The following is an 18,033-nucleotide window of genomic DNA, read 5'->3' as shown; positions in this document are numbered from 1 at the left end:
ACTACTCCTTGGATGTACCACTTTCACTTTCACTTTCACCTCTTTTTCCTGTTTCTTTGGCTATCTACATCCATACGTCTAAATACTTTGCTTCAATGTCTTTTTCTTGATTAATCAGATTTTTCATTGTCTTCTTATTGCAGTGGTTGAACATATGAGTCAGGCTAAGCAACGCTAACCGATATAATAACCTCTCCATCATGCTAGCTTAACACAATAAAGGTTTCTTTCCAATGTAGGTCATCAAAGGAGATGAGAAGATGTTCTCCACATCTTCAGGAACTCAGGGTCCTTTCATCCTTTGATGCCACCATCTTCAATATGTGGCCTCAAGTTCCCCTGGAACAGGAAGAGAGAACAAAGGATTAAATGTGAGGGATGTGGGGGCAGTCGGGAAAGAGTGGTGTTTGGAGAAGCAAAGGGAAGAAAGTGTATCAAGTTGGGAGGGGTGATAAATTGTACCAAGTAAGGAAAGAGAGAACTGACTATTGGATTTAGCAAGAAGGATGTCATTGGTAACCACGCTAAGATGGTGGGATGGAAACATGAGTGGAGTGAGCCTACAAAAGGGAGAGGAGTTGGGATAAATGCAGAAGCATTGTAAAATGGTTTTGCAGCCCTTTCATGTGGAGAAATAGGGAGGGAGATGAAAGAGCAAGGAGAGTTCAGCTAGTTTGTATGCTGACGGGGGATGACCCTGTAGAAAGGATAAATGATAGGGTAGGATGGGGGGGAGAACTTCGGAGTGGTTCTCTGAACTAGCTCACAGCATGGGGAGCTTTACAGCTGGAAGGTGGCCTTCAGTCACAGGAAGGAAGGGCACATGGTGTGGACGCTACAGCAGGTGAAGGGGGAGACGTGGTGATGGGAGTTTGGGGGAGTTTTTCTTGGAACATGAGGCGAGGTCATTAGCTGAGAGTAAGGATGGGGGTGGGCTGAGAGGGTGGGTTTAAACTTTATTTCTTCTTTTTGAAAAATTAGTTTTCAGTCATTTTAGAGCGATTTGGGGGAGGGAACACAGGTGTTCAACCTGCCATATTTAATAGGAAGCTCAATTATAAACTACTTAAAATTCCAATCCTACTCCTTCGCGTCTGTCAGGGTCTGAACCAGTAAACTCTCAATAAATATTTGTGCAGCTGAAGTGAATTTTCTTCATGGTCACAGTCAGCTTTTCCATTTAAAAAAAAATGTTTCTTCCTTATCACTTCCACAGACTTGAGAAAATTAAAGATCAACCTGTTAAAGACAGCTTCTCCACCCTTTCTTGCTGGGTGTTTTTGTGTTTGGGTTGCCCGTGTTTTCAGGTGTGCACGCAGTTGATACACATCTTTGCAGAACGTGGAGGGTCTGAAGAGACCCTGTAGCCAGCGGTTTGGGAACCGTGTTAGTTGCAGGTTGTCTCAGGGTGTGTCCAGCAGCATCCTGCCTGAGGGTCAGAGCCAGGCCTCTGTGCTTCTGGGATGGGATGCCACATATGGGCGCTTGTTCTATGATCTGGAGAAAGTAGATTGAAGTGCCACTCATGTTACTGGTTTTGAATTGAGATTTAAAGCATTTACAGGACAGCAAATTCAGAGGGTAAGGGAGCTGGTTATTGCCATGAGAGAGGACAAGTCTCCACTCTGTGAGCTTCAGACATTTACTTAAAAACAAGAAGAACCTACATTTATGGAGGCTTATTTAATCCTGATGACTTCTGTTTGAGTATTATTATCCTTATTTTACACATAAAGACACTGAAGCAGAGAAGCTCACTGACTTGCTGAGGTCAGACAGTTAGAAGTGAGAGGTGTGTTTTAAACCAAGGTGCATTGGCTCTGGAGCCCAAGTTCCTCTTAACCTCTGTGCTGACTCCCAGAGCCTCTATTTTCCTACCTTTCAAATGGGAATATGAGCATGTACCTTGCAGGGTCATGCTGAGAATTAAATGAGATAATGTATATAAAGTATCCGGTATATCACGGGAACTCTGTAAGAGTTTGTTAGTACTTAAAGTTGTTTTTCTTTTCTTTCTTCTCTTTTTTTTTAACAAGAAATATATACAAAGATGTTAATATTATTTGGTAAGAAATACACAGAAAAGCCCAGTGATCTGCATAGTGATTGTTCTTATAGTTCTTTCCGTTGTGTATAGTTTCAGGAATTGGTTTTTGGAGAATAAATTACAACTACAACTTATCTTGTATATTTTATTATTCCAATAAAAGCTCACAGTTCAATGTTTTTTTTAAAGGAAAGAAAACCTAATAATATTCAGAATAAAGTAGTCCCTGATATTTTTCTCAGTTTTCATAAAGCATTTATTTTTCCACTACAAGTTCCCCATTTTTTCATTAGTAATCTGGAGTATTGGCAAGACCAGAACTATTTTCAGCTGAAAAGTCATAAAATAATATCACCAAACAAGGGGAACATATTTTAAATGAGGACTTATAGGTTTCTTCTTTATTCAGCTCTTTTTTTAAAAATTTTTTTAAATTAAATTAAATTAATTTATTTATTTTTGGCTTCATTGCTGCGTGGGCTTTTTCTAGTTGCGGCGAGCGGGGGCTACTCTTCATTGCAGTGTGCAGGCCTCTCATCACAGTGGCTTCTCTTTGCTGCGAAGCACAGGCTCCAGGCGCACAGGCTTCAGTAGTTGTAGCACGTGGGCTCAGTATTTGTGGCCCACAGGCTCTAGAGCACAGGCTCAGCAGCTGTAGCACATGGGCTTAGTTGCTCCATGGCATGTGGGATCTTCCCTGACCAGGGCTTGAACCCGTGTCCCCTGCATTGGCAAGCGGACTCTCAACCACTGTCCCACCAGGGAAGCCCTACTCAGCTTTTTTATTATTAATAGTAAAGTGAGTGAGAGACAAGTTGTCAGGTAAAGACCATGGATGTGGGTCAGAAGATTGGAACCTATCCCAGCGCTGCCTCTTACTGGTCGTGAAATCTTGGGTAGGGCACCCAACTTCTCCATGGTCAATTTCCTTATTTGGAGTTGGAGATAAAGCTTTCCTAAATACAGTCCCAGGAACATTGGTTCCATGAGATATTAGTAGGTGACAAAGAAGAAAGGGTTTCATGATCAAATACATTTGGGAAATTCTACATTAGGCAATCCTAGATTAGACAAAGTATCTTTATCATGGGCCTTCTCAGGGCCTTTGATATGTTAATAACACTGTTAATTTCCAAGAAAAGGGTGTGGTATTTTCTAAACTTAATTCATCACAGAATTGCTTTGTCAAAGAATATCTCTCACACTAGGATTATATATACATATATATATAATACATCTATTATATATAATAAATATATATATAAATGTAAATATATGTATATATAATGTAAAACTTTTTACAAATGTTAGTAAATGGTAATCATTAACTATTCAGCCATTCATGTAATAAAGAACCAAGTAAATATCTCTTAACTAGAAGACTTTTCCCCATAATTTCTCTATACATTGTACTTCTGGGAAACACTACTGTTAAGTTATTGGTGCAATTCTTATTGATCACTAAGCTTCACTCATAATCCCTGCTAAGTTTAAATGTTCTTACTATGGAATATAGGACTCATATATTAGCACAACTCACTATATGCACACCTATATGTGTATATATATGTGTGTGTATATATATATATGATAATGATCACAAAATTGCTTTCCTTTGTCTCAAATCTGAGATGCTTATATCAAGAAAGATTTGTGACGATAGAAGACATGAGCAGACACAAGTAAAGGCCCCTAAAGTGTAGGGTAGGTATGCGGAAGATGACCTATTGTGCTTTTATTGTTCTTGAGAGATTGAGAGTCTATCAGGTAAAGGAATGGTTCATTATGTATCAAAATGTTGCCGAACTTAATCATAGTAGTTTTGAACTAGTGATATGGTCTGTCCTTCTGCTCTCTTGTAAGATGGCCAGAAGAATCACGAGGTGACAGATAAACTACTGGCCAGGATCATTTTTTATTGCTGCTTTCCTTCACCTCCTTTTTAGTAAGGGAAGTTTTGAGTCAAAATGTGAATAAAAAAATAAAACCATAGACATTAATTTGCTGAATTCTGAACCAAATCAATGTACAAGATGATCCATTTTGGGTGTAAAACAAGGATTTCAAACTTTGATCCTTTAAAAATTATATTTTTGTGTGTATGTTTCTCTTTGTATATAAATATATATGGTAGTATAACATTAATCTATGAAAATAAATATTTGCTGTGCAATCAAAAGAATTTTAAAACTCTTTGGTCTGACTTTTGTAACTTTGTTCATTTCCATGAAATTTTATAACTTGAAGGTTTTTAATAGAAGAGTGCTGCATGTAAAAGTATTTAACGTCTTGAATCACATTCTGGATATGGATATAGATTGTTTTAATTTACTGTTGCCCTCAGGTCTATAGGTTCCCATGCCCTGACACTAAACACACATTATTATATGCCTAGTATTATTATTTTTCTCTCTTCTCCCTCACTTTTACATTAATCCTTATGTCTCTTGACAATTGCATTCCTCTGTCTGCCTCCATCAGTATTTCTAATTTATTTTGGGCAAGGAAACTAGATGAGCAGGTGTAATAGAACTGCATTTAAATGAACCCGATAGGCTCTAAGTAACAGGCCATCCTTCAATTATGTGAGTACAAGAGCTGAGAAGCAGGGCCTGAGGCACCTTCTGTGTTTCTTCTAGAATAAGAATTTTGTTTCGGTGTGGATGTTTGCTCTTTGGATAAGTACATGTGACTGCAGTGATTAAAAAATGACTTTCTAAAAGTTACAGAACACATAATACTCGTTTTAGAGAATTTGGAAAATACAGAAAGGTACAAAAAAGAAAATTAAAAACTTATAATTTCAGTTTGGAATAACCAGTATAAACATTTACATGTATTTCTTCCTTTCTTATTTGCATATACATATCATATATTCATTTTGTGCATGTTTTACAAAATTTGGTTTATACTGCATTGCGAGTTTTGTATTACAGTTTTTCATGTGACAGTGTTAATAAGCATCTCCTATGTCATCACACTTTTTTCAAAATCCACATCCATGTTAGTGTCTAAGTTCCTCAAGTGAATGTACAATACAGTAACTTATCTAACTATCCCCAGTTATTGAAAGTGTTTGATATTTTACAAAACACTATGATAACAAAACTTGTAAATAAATATGTCTACATCGTAAATCATTTTTTAGGCTAAATTCTCAAATGAAAATACTGGATAGGAGATATGAAATGTGATGAGCATTCTTACAGCTAAATTGTTGTGCACGTCCTTAGTTATTTCTGTACACGAATTCTGTGAAGTGGAATTGCTGTTTAACGAATACGCAGGTTTTCTTTAAGTATGTGTGTTTTAAAAATGGGACTAGGTCTTTCTGTCCTTTTCTTCTCATTGTGAAAGAAATACATGCTCACTGTCAAAAATTTTCAGACACAGAAAAGCATGAAGAAGAAAGTAAAAGTCACCTGTCTTTCCATAATTCCTGTTGACATTTGGATTCTGTGCCAACATACAGAAATATGTGCACCAATGTGAGAAGTCACGTATACCTCCATCATGACAAAAATGGGATCCATGCTCTGCAAACTCTGTTATATACTGATATTTTAAGAAAACACATTAAAGCATGGCACACTTAGAAAAATATGCACAAAACAGAAATGTACAGATGGATGAATGTTCACAAATAAACACCCAGATTAAGAAAAAGAAAAAATGTGGAACACTTCACCAGGTTGTATGTTATCCTTACCCAGGTGCCATGATAACTCTGTATGATTCTAGTCTTAGTTTATGTGCTCCTGAAATGAACACTTAAAGTGTATCAGAGATACATTTTCTTGTTAACAAAGAACTATATTTCATTTGACTATAAGACATCATTGATTGTTAGTGTCCCATTGTTTTAGGTACTACAGAGAAAGAGAGAGAGAGAGAGAGAAAGGAAGGAAGGAAGGAAGGGAGGGAGAAAGAAGGAAGAAGAGGGGGCGAGAAAAAGGAAGAAAGCAAGCAAGAGCTGTGAACTAAACTATAGCCTAACACTGTTGATAGGACAGTCCTGTGTCATAAGCAGCTTCTTTTTTTAAAAATTGAGATATAATTGACATAAACATTATATTAGTTTTGGGTGTACAACATAATGATTCAGTATTTGTATACTGCAAAATAGTTACCACAATAAGTCTAGTTAGCATCCATCACCACACATAGCACATTTTTTTCTTGTGATGAGAACTTTTAAGATCTACTCTCTCAGCAACTTTCAAGTGTACAATACGATATTATTAACTATAGTCACCATTCTGTGCATTACATCCCAGGACTTACTCATCTTATAACTGGAAGATCATACCTTTGGGCCCCCTTCCCTCATTTTACCCACCCTCCATCCCCATCTCTGGCAACCATCAATTTGTTTTCTGAATCCATGAGTCTGTTTTGTGTTTGTTTGTTTTAGATTCCACCTATAAATGAGAGCATACAGTATTTGTCTTTGTCTGTCTGATACAACCAGCTTCTTGATGCTTTGAAATTTCCTTCATCTATTCTGAAGTTTGCCAGTTTCTCCACCCTTCAAGCTGGATTTTACAGTGTGTGAAGGCAATCTCTTTGCATTTTCTTATCTTTAGTCACTTTGGGTATCTTCTTTCTTGGGTCCCATCAAGCACTGGTTGTTTCTTCCCCAGAAAATATGAAATTATGGTCATTCTTCTAATGAATATTATTTGCTTCAGTAATATTACATTTGTACTCTGCTTTTCTGTTTCCATATCTTTCTGCATACATTATATGATTTTGTTTCAATGCTGGTTATGGTGAAATCTTTTGAAAGACATTTTAAATAACTAAACTCAACATGCATAGTACCAATGAAGTGCATAACTCAATTTGAAATGACAACTATATAAAATCTTTGCTGGAGTTCATGCATGACCAAGCAGTTAGGAGGATAGCAGAACCTATGTGAAAAATGTAGGTCTAAGAGTCAATGAAATATAATAGATACACACCATCGCTTTTCTTATAATTGAGATTTTATTGGTTTAGCGTCTGGCCTGTTCACAGACATGAATAATCTATACACAATTTTTATGCAAGTCCTAAAAAATCAAAAAAAAGTGGTTGCAGCCCTTTTCTAAAAAGTTACCCAATCACTTCAGTTAAAATTTGGAGGCAAATTGTCCTTTGAAAGAGGATATAAAGTACTCATATTATAAAATATTGATAAATTGTTAGGTTAAAATCCCACTAATTCATGATTTAATAACATACTTACAACATAGTAAAAAAAGTCCAGGGCTTCCCTGGTGGCTCAGTGGTTAAGAATCCGCCTGCCAATGCAGGGGATATGGGTTCGAGCCCTGGTCTGGGAAGATCCCACATGCCGCAGAGCAACTAAGCCCGTGTGCCACAATTACTCAGCCTGCGCTCTAGAATCCGCGAGCCACAACTACTGAGCTCATGTGCCACAACTACTGAAGTCCGCACGCCTAGAGCCCGTGCTCCACAACAAGAGAAGCCACTGCAATGAGAAGCCAGCGCACCGCAACCAAGAGTAGCCCCCACTCACTGAAACTAGGGAAAGCCCACGTGCAGCAACGAAGACCCAATGCAGCCAAAAATAAATATAAATAAATAAATTTATAGTAAAAAAAAGTCCAATCTTTCACAGTGTATGATTAAAGTTGCAGGATAAACTGGGCTACTGCTACCAAAGATGTCACAGATGGCACTCAAGTCTGACCAAGAGCACCAAGATCAGGGAGAAGTTTGCTTAGAAAACTATTCTACAAAAGAGCAGCATGAAGTATCGAAGATCAGCAATGAAATGTTTGAGACACGCTAAGTGCGTGATTACGACTGTGAATTGCATTTAATTATGCTTCCTGTTAAAGGATATAATCCTCCCTACCCCCAGCCTATGGAATGGTAAGTTGGAGCACAAGATGTCAAAGATTTCCTTAATTCAATATTCCTTGAATTCCACGTTGTGCAGAAAAATAAACAACAGCACCTGATTTTACCTTTTAAGAAAAAGCATTTACACTTATCTAAATAGGTAAAAAAAAATCGTAATTATTTTTAGGGTGTCTAAAAAACATGCCTTTACAAGACAGCTGAACAGTAAGGGGAGAATGGATACCACGGACAAGATTTGGAATAGGATATTCATCATCAAACCTGGCTTCTTTTGCTTCTGCTTCACCACAGGGTGGACTCTCCTCCTCGTTCCGTTTTCTGCAGTTACATCTTCTTTAGTGTCTTCCTGACCCACTTCGGCCTGTTCCTTTTGCTCCTTTTTCACTTTTTTTGGTTTCCACCATGAAGATTGATTCTTCCCTGTTGCCTTTTTGTAGCTTAGTTTCAACGTTTGCAGATACAGTTTGGTGTACCATTTCACTCATCCCTCGGATTTTCTTTGCTGCCCCTTGGGATGAATTGCTCTGCCTCCTGGGCATCTTGGAGAATTGCTGCCACTCCTGTTGCCGCATTGCTGGAAACTGCATCATCGTTTTTCATGGCTGCACAATAGTCCATCGCATGGGTGTGCCATACTTTATTTATTAATCCTAAAAATGATGGAAATTCAAGTCTTCTCTAATTTTTCACTGTAAAAGTCAAGACAGTAATTCTTTTGCTCGGATAATTATACTATTTTGTATAACTATTACCTTGGACTAACTACATTGGTCCCAATAGGCCACTGGTCCTGAAAGAAGAACCAATAACCCAAATGTTATTGTGCATTTTATGTTTTTTTTTTTTTTTTTTGCGGTACGCGGGCCTCTCACTGTTGTGGCCTCTCCCGTTGCTGAGCACAGGCTCTGGACGCGCAGGCTCAGCGGCCATGGCTCACGGGCCCAGCCGCTCCGCGGCATGTGGGATCTTCCCGGACCGGGACACGAACCCGCGTCCCCTGCATCGGCAGGCGGACTCTCAACCACTGCGCCACCAGGGAAGCCCTATGTGTACTTTTAAAAAGTTATTCAGATTGACACCTACTGATGGTGTCTGAGAATGTGTAATTCCTGAATCCTCGAGAATACTTTCCTGGATAATACTTCATGTTTTACTGGCCTTATTTTATTAAAAACACCTCTTCCAATATATCAACTTTTTTTCTGATTTGTATGTTGTAAATTTATTTTAGATTATCATTTATCTTTTCACTTAAAAATTTTTTTTCATAGCCTTTTTTTTTTGCCATTCAGAAATTCTCAATTTTTCTGAGTTCATTCTATTGATATTTTCCTAGATGGTTTTTGGATTTTATTCTCTTCTTCTGGGGCCTTCTTCTCTATGAGATAATATAAGTACTTTATTATTCTATTTATTTTTATTGTTTCAAATTTAAAATCCAGTTGTGAATTTGATTAGAGTTTCATTCCGTTAGATGTTAATTTCTGGATAATTGTCATATTTACAATATAAAATCTTTTAATCTGGGCTACAGTATATCTTTCCACTTTTTGTACCTCTCAGGTACCTCAGTAAAGTTTTGTAATTCTTTTCGTATGAATCCTGTGCATTTAGTTTTGATTTTACTTTCAGTTATTTTGTCTTGGTTGCTGTGTGAAAGGAAAATATTTCCTTAATATTTCTAACAAATTAATGCTGATATGTAGAAAAAATGTAAATGAGGTGAAGAATATTCTAGCGTCTCAGCAGTTGATATTAACTTTTGTTTGTATGAAGGGCTTGGTTTTACTGCAGAAAGACTGTAATAGTTGTGAAGGATAGAAATGATCATGTGGCTGACATTTCGGTTTCATGAAAACGAAAAAGAAGCTTTAAAAAGAGAGTAGGTGAGGGACAAAAGGAAAGTTCTAGAATGTGGGCTCTGGAGAGCACAGTTCCTTGACCTCACTGACCTCAAATCATAGGTGTGTATTCAGCTGGAAGAAGTCAGAATTGGGCCTTTTAATTCTGGGGCCAAGAGCTGGGGTCCTGACTGCCCATGTTGGTACAATTGGCAAGAACTTCTTAGGGAGGAATTGTCTGATGGAAATAACGTGTGCTATGTGGTGTCAACGTTTCAATTTGGCTACATGGTTAGCAAATTCTATTCTCTTAATTCATAAAATTTAGTTTTAGGATCACAGAAAAATTGAGTGCAAAGTACAGAGGGTTCCCATATACCTCTGTCCTTCAACTTCTCCCAATGTCAACATCCTAGCAAATTCTAGTTTTTTTCAATAATATTTGTGGTGCTAGAGGATTATTTGCTGGGAAGTGGGATTTGTAGCGGTTTGAATTTTACATCAAGCTTGGCATGAAGCAAAAGCAGAATCTGCAAACGGGTATAATTGGATATCAAGGTTTTATTTATAATGGTGTTAGAATACATATGCATTTGATGTACATGAATTCAGCTGTCTGCTCTGACAGGAAAAAAAATAAGAGAGAAAAGCAAAGAGATAATGATGTGAATGTTAGAAAATTCCATCCCCTATTCCATCTAATAAAGTTATATACAAGAGTGAGCATCACAAAGGGGATATTGGACAAATTGTCTTTGCTGTACACATGGACAAGTGGTATGTATATCTGTCTCCTTTTTGTTGAAATTTTTCAATGGTAATTTTACAATACTAGATTTTTAGTCTTTTGTTATCTAGGTGAAAAATCATCTGCAAATCATATCATCTCCAAATAATTTTTCTCCTTTCTAATTTTTGTCTCTTTTATAATATTTATAACTCACTTTCTCTTTCTTAATACATAGATTAGAAATTCCAGTTTGAATAATGGATGTGAAAGCAAGTAATCTATTCTTGTTCCTAATTTAGCTACTGTGGATATTTTTCATCATGTTAAGAATCTATTTTTCTAGTGTTGATTCATAAGGGCGTTTGTTAAAAAGAAAAAGAGATTCTGAATATTATCAAGTATCTTTTCAATACTGATTGAAATGATCATATACTTTCATGCTTTGACTAATTTTATAAATTATATGCATTTTTTTCTTAACATTTAATCATGCTTGCATTCATGGAGTAAAGTCAACTTGGTAATGATATATTATTACTTTGGACTTTTAGATTTGAATTGCTTATATTTTATTTATAATTTTCACATCTATATTCCTAAGTGAGATTGTTCTGTGTTTTTTTTTTTCTCTATCTTTGTCAGATTTTGGATTAACTGATTTTTATCTCATCTTTTCTGTCTTGTTTCAAGTCTGTGATTTCGATATCTAAAAAGTTCCTTTTAATACTATTATTATTATTTTAAAAATATAATTTTCATAAAGTTGAACATAAACATACCCTATAATTCAGCAATTCTTCTATTAGGTAGAAACTCTGTTTCAAGTCTAAGCCTATTCCAATTCAGGTCGCTATATTCCCTAACAGTGCACATGTGTATTAGGAGACATATAAAGAATGTTCATGGTACTATTGTTTATAATGGAAAAATATTGGGCAATAGTGTGATTAGTTGTAAAATGAAAAAATATATTGTACAGGCAATATTACACATCATCATGAATTACTTTCAAAACAAAATACTGTGTAAAAAACACATAAAGAACAATATGTAAAGTATAACTCAATTTACATAAAAGCTCAAAACAAGGAAAACTAAACAATATATTGTTTGGGGATTTATCCATATGTATGTATAAATAAATTACAATTAAAAGGAAAAAAGCTTAATACAAAAACCAGATAGTAGAGACAAGGAGTGGGGGCTGTGAGTTGGGAGGGGCGCTCTAGGGGTTTCAAAATTACCAGTAACTTTTCTTTCTTAAGTTAGATTGTGGATAAATGGGTGTTTATTTTATTGTTATTGATTATGAACTGTCCATTTACATATATATACACCCTTTTGTATATCTCACAGTATTAGTTTCCCAGGGCTACTATAACAAATTGTCACAAAGGAGGCATCTTAAAACAACAGAAGTTTATTCTCTGTTGTCTGAAATTTAGTTCTGGCAACTAAATCAAGGTGTCAACAGGGCCAGGTTTCTTCTGATGGCTCTAGGGAAGAAGCCTTCCTTGCCTCGTCTTAGCTTCTAGTGGCTCCCAGCTATCCTTGGCTTGTAGGTGTATCCCTCCAATCTCTGCCCTCATCTTCACATGGCCTTCTTCCCTGTGTGGGTCTCTGTGTGTCTCTTTTTCCTTTAAGGACACCACGCTATAAGGCCTTCCTATAAGGCCCACCCTAATCCAGTATGACTTCATCTTAATTTAACTAATTACATCTGCCAAGATCCTATTTCCAAAGTGACCAGTTCTGAGGTCCTGGGGGGACGTGAGTTTTGGGGGAACACTATTTAACATACCACCCTTATGTATTTCATTTTTTAAGGAAATAAAAAAATTTTTTAAAAGCAGAGTAGTATAGGGCTACGAGTTTTGGGAATAACTTTGCAGCTTAAGTTGAGTGTTTCTCATTCTTTTTAAAAAATAATTCTTAAAAAAAGTGTGTTTCTCTTCTGCAACCTGAGTTTACTGTTTCCATTTTCTCCAGTCATGCTACGTTGCTTCCTAGGCTCCATGCTGCTTTTTCCTATTTATTGACATTGAAGCAGTGGAGGGCTAGTCAAGCTTGGTTCACCTGGCTAGGGACAGGGGTTGGCCTCAGTCCCCCTCATTGTCACCAGAATGCTGTCAGTGTCCTCTCAGATCTTAAGGGATGAGGGTGAGTGCTTGTGCATCACACTTGGCTAACTGTGCAGGCATTTTCTCTCCTTGTAAGGACTGTTGAATAAGTGGATGCAAATGTAGTTCTTTTGAAATAATCTATTATTGTTTCTGCATCAGAAACAGTCAAGAAAAAATTGCAGTCTCTTCGGGACACTTGTCCAATGGCCATGCCTGACTCTGTCCCTCCTCCAAACCTCACACCTTGGAAGTGATCATTTTCTGCCTTGTCTATTTCAGCTCCTAGCCAGATTGCTTTCCATGTAGTTACAACCTCAGAATGGTGCAGGAAGCCAACTGACAATGCAGTTTAGGGAAGGGATGCCAGGGCCCAGTATGAAAAAAATAGTCTGATATTTATCCTTCTTGTTTATTAAATTTTAAAAAATATTAGAAGAAAAGTTATAAAAACATTTGCCTTGATCATTTGAAATTTTCTTGGCTTCAGTTTTCAGAAAGCTTCATGGTTGAAGCTGGAACATAATGCAATTCTAAAACTGCTAGAAATGTGTTCTCTAAAGTCCTAAGGATGTAAAATTGTCCCTTTGCATTTATTTTTGTCATTGTTTACTTTATATACATATTCAAATACACACATGTACATTTTAAGCTATTGGATAACAAAAATTTTAAATCTGTGTTATTGTGCAGCAGTAGTTTCTTCATTTTCATTGTTATATATTATTACATTATATAGAATATATCCAATTTACTCTTAAAATTTTGTTTATATTTATTTTTTCTTGTGGGATTGCTTTCTTTCTCCCTTCCTTCTTTCATTCCTTCATTCTTCCCTTCCTTCCTCCCTCCCTCCCTCTCTCCCTCTTTCCCTCCCTCCTTCCCTCCCCTCTCCTTCCCTCCTTCCCTCCCCCCTCGCTCTCTCTCTTTCTTTTCAGTTTTACTGAGATATAATTGACATACAGCACTGTTTGTTTAAGGTGTACAGCATAAGGATTTGATTTACATACATTATGAAATGATTATCACAATAAGTTCGGTGAACATGCATCATCTTGTACAGACACAAAATTAAAGAAATAGAAAACAAATTTTTTCTTGTGAACAGAACTGTTAGGTTTTATTCTCTTTCATATATAACATACAGAAGTGTTAAATATATTTATGATGTTGTATATTACTTTTTTTTTTTTTTTTTTGCGATACGCAGGCCTCTCACTGTTGTGGCCTCTCCCGTTGCAGAGCACAGGCTCCGGACGCGCAGGCTCAGCGGCCATGGCTCATGGGCCCAGCCGCTCCGCGGCATGTGGGATCTTCCCGGACCGGGGTACGAACCCGTGCCCCCTGCATCGGCAGGCGGACTCTCAACCACTGCGCCACCAGGGAAGCCAGTATATTACACCTTTAATACTTATTTACCTGATAACAGGAAATTTGTACCTTTGACTGCCTTCATCCAATTCCCTCTCCCCCACCCCCTGCCTCTGGTAACCGCAAATCTGATCTCTTTTTCTATGAGTTTGTTTTTGAAGTATAATTGACCTACAACCCTATGTTAGTTCCTGTTACACAACATAGTAGTTGGATATTTCTATATATTTCAAAATGATCACCATGATAAGTCTAGCTACAGTATGTCTCCATACTAGGATATTACTTAGTTATTGACTATATTTCCCAGACTGTACATTTCATACCCATGACCCACTTATTTTGCAACTGGAACTTTGTACCTCTTAGTCTCCCACAACTATTTCTTTCCTCCCCTCACCCCTCTCCCCTCTGACAACCACCTGTTTGTTCTCTGTATCTGTAACTCTGTTTCTGTTTTTTTACCTTTGTTCATTTGTTTTTTAGATTCCGCATATAAGTGAAATCATACAGTATTTGTTTTTCTCTGTCTGACTTACTCATTTAGCATAATATCTTCTAGGTCCATCCATGTTATCACAATGGCAAGATTTCATTCTTTTTTTATGGCCGAGTAATATTCCATTGTATACATATACCACATCGTCTTTAGCCATTCACCTATTGATGGGCACTTAAGTAGCTTCCATACCTTGGCTATTGTAAATAACGCTGCAATGAACTTAGGGGTGCACGTATCTTTTTAAATTAATGTTTTTGATTTCTTTGGGTAAATACCTAGAAGTGGAATTGCTGGATCATATAGTAGTTATATTTTTAATTATTTGAGCGATCTCCATACTGTTTTCCTTAGTGGCTGTACCAATTTAATTTCCACCAACAGTGCACGACGTTTCCCTTTTCTCCACATCCTTGCTAACATTTGTTATTTGTTGTCTTTTTGATGATAGCCATTCTGACAGGTGTGAGATGATAGCTCATTGTCATTTTGATTTGCATTTCCCTGATGATTAGTGACGTTGAGCATCTTTTCCTGTGCCTGTTAGCCATCTGTATGTCTTCTTTGAAAAAATGTCTCTTCAGATCCACTGCTCATTTTTAATTGGGTTGTTTGTTTTTTTGATGTTGAGTTGAATGAGTTCTTTGTATATTTTGGATATTAACCCTTTATTGGATATATTGTTTGCAAATATCTTCTCCCATTCAGTAGGGGGCCTTGTTGTTTCGTTGATAGCTTCCTTCACTGTGCAAAAGCTTTTTAGTTTGATGTAGTCCCATTTGTTTACTTTGCTTTTGTTTTCCTTGATTGAGGAGACATAGTCAAAAAAATATTACTAAGACTGATGTCAAAGAGCATACTCCCTATGGTTTCTTCTAGAAGTTTTATGGTTCAGGTCTTACAATTAAGTCTTTGATCCATTTTGAATTTATTTTTGTGTATGGTGTGAGAGAGTAATCCAGTTTGATTCTTTTGCATGTAGCTGTTCAGTTTTCCCAACACCATTTATTGAAGAGGCTCTCTTTCACTCTATGAATATATCACTATTTATCAATTTTACTCTTAAAATTTTTTATTGTGGCAAAATATACATAACATAAAATTTACCATTTTAACCATTTTAAAGTGTACAGTTCAGTGGCATTAAGCACATTTATACTGTTGTGCAACCACCACCACCATCTATCTCCAGAAATTTTCATCATCCCAAACTGAAACTCCATACCCATTAAACAATAATTCCCCAGTCCCCCTTTTAAGGCTGAATAATATTCTATTGTATAGATATACAGCATCTTGTTTATCCATTCATCTATTAACGGACCCTTGGCTTGCTTCCACACTTTGGCTATTGTGAATATTGTTCATGGGAACATGGGTGTACCTATATCCACTCAAATTTCTGCTTTCTATTCTTTTGAGTATATATCCAGAAGTGGAATTGCTGGACCTTGAGATAATTCTATGTTTAATTTTTTGAGGAATCACCATACCATTTCCACAGTGGCTGCATCATTTTACATTTCTACCCCTCCATTCTACTCTTGATGGACATTTGGGGGGTTGTTTCTAGTCTGGGCTACTATGAATGATACCAAAAGCATGCTTATACATGTCTGTTGGTACACTTATGTACACATTTTCATCAAGTATATGCCAGGAATATGTATGTATGCATATGTTCACCTCTCACAGAGAATCCCAGACTTTTCCCAAAGTACCAGTACCAACTGACACTACTGCCAGCACTGTGAGAGTTCCATTTGTTTCCATTCTTGCCAACTTAGCATTGTCAGTTATTAAAAAGATAGCCATTCTGATGAGTACGTAGTGTATCTCATCGGGACTAATGATGCTGAGTATCTTTCATATGCTTATTGATTTGGGATAGCCTCTTTCATGAAGTGTCTGGTTTAAATCTTTTGCTTTAAAAAAAACTGGATTGTCTGTCTTTTTCTTATTGATTTGAAAGAATTTTTTATATATTCTGGATATAAGGTTTTCTCTTTTGTTGGATATTTGCTTTGTAAATAGCTTTTCCTACTCGGTGGCTTGCCTTTTCACTTACATACTATAGCTTAAAGAAACATACTTGTTCCTGGAACTTCCCTGGTGGTGCAGTGGTTAAGAATCCGCCTGCCAGTGCAGGTGACAAGGGTTTGAGCCCTGGTCTGGGAAGATCCCACATGCCGTGGAGCAACTAAGCCTGTGCACCACAACTACTGAGGCCTGCACTCTAGAGACCACGAGCCACAACTACTGAGCCCATGTGCCACAACTACAGAAGCCCACGTGCCACAGCTACTGAAGCCCGTGCGCCTAGAGCCCAGGCTCTGCAACAAGAGAAGCCACAGCAATGAGAAGCCCGCGCACCACAACGAAGAGTAGCCCCTGCTCACCTCAGCTAGAGAAAGCCCGCGTGCAGCAACAAAGACCCAACACAGCCAAAAATAACTAACTAAATAAATTTATATTTAAAAAAATACTTCTTCCTATATATTATACAGTTCTGATCACAACTTAGAATTTTTTTCACTTACATTTCTGATTGGTTATCGTGAATCTGGATAAAAGATGTTATTTTATATATATTTATTTTATAATTAGCCTCTTTACCAAACTAATTCTGTGTTTTATTAAATCTTAAGTTCTCCAGGAATATAATAATGTCATCTATAAGGAAAGACAGATATTTATCTTCTTTTTCATATTCTGTTTATTTTGCTTTTGTGCATTAGCTAAATGTTTCTAAACTTTATTGAGAAGTAGTGGTCATAGTGTACATTCCTATCTTGGTCCTGATTTTAATGGCAATGACTTCAGTAATTCACTGTTTAGCATATAATTTGCTGTGGTCTTTTTCATTTTTAAATAATGTCTATTTTACATTATGTGTAGTTATGGTCTCAGAATGATGCAGAAAGTAAAGTGCTAATTACAATTTGTAGAAGGGTCCAGTATTGAACTAGAGCCAAATATTTGATTCCTCTGTTTCTATTAAAATAAACTTCCTTTAAGGCAGTGGCTCTCAAAAATTTTTAATAATTTCTTTTTTTTTTAACATCTTTATTGGAGTATAATTGCTCTACAATGGTGTGTTAGTTTCTGCTTTATAATAAATTTAATCAGCCATACATATACAATTTTTAATAATTTTGACATCACATTTCAGTTTCTGTTTTTCCCATACATAATTGTGACACAATGTTTACCTTTTTATGTATGAGACAATCTGATGTTTTCTATTCTATGTTTTGTTTGAAATATATTGGTTGACACCTACTTAATTGATTTTGTGATCCATTAATGGCTTGCAATCCATTATTGGAAACATTCCTTCGTAAGAAAATAGGTGTCTCTTTTCTAACCCTTGGGCTGAGAAAAGGTCCTAGGGGTAATAATTCAGTGAAACACAGGGAATAGTTGAGGACACATTTGTTAGTACTTCAAAATGCTAACCTTTCATGTGTTTGTTCACAATCTGTATATCTTCTTTGGAGAAATGTCTATTTAGTTCTTCTGCCCATTTTGGATTGGGTTGTTTGTTT

At 36.6% G+C, this 18,033-nt stretch overlaps 1 long non-coding RNA gene and 1 other non-coding gene across 2 annotated transcripts in view; one reads left to right on the top strand and one right to left on the bottom strand.

Annotated features, from left to right (window-relative positions):
- Positions 1-5,715: 5,715 nt before the first annotated feature.
- Positions 5,716-5,818, bottom strand: LOC115840263 (U6 spliceosomal RNA). Its single transcript, XR_004034402.1, has one exon. It is a non-coding gene; the product is annotated as a U6 spliceosomal RNA (small nuclear RNA).
- Positions 5,819-10,452: 4,634 nt separating this feature from the next.
- Positions 10,453-18,033, top strand: part of LOC132597420 (uncharacterized) — a 57,489-nt gene continuing 49,908 nt past the window's right edge. The window contains exon 1 of the long non-coding RNA XR_009564187.1: positions 10,453-10,542. This is a non-coding gene — a long non-coding RNA (uncharacterized lncRNA). The remainder of the gene's footprint in view (positions 10,543-18,033) is intronic.

This window comes from Globicephala melas, chromosome 6 (genome assembly GCF_963455315.2).
Source record: "Globicephala melas chromosome 6, mGloMel1.2, whole genome shotgun sequence".
In the NCBI taxonomy this organism is placed as follows: domain Eukaryota; kingdom Metazoa; phylum Chordata; class Mammalia; order Artiodactyla; family Delphinidae; genus Globicephala; species Globicephala melas.
The sequence above is the reverse complement of the archived record's forward strand: the minus strand, read 5'-3'. Positions and strand labels throughout refer to the sequence as shown.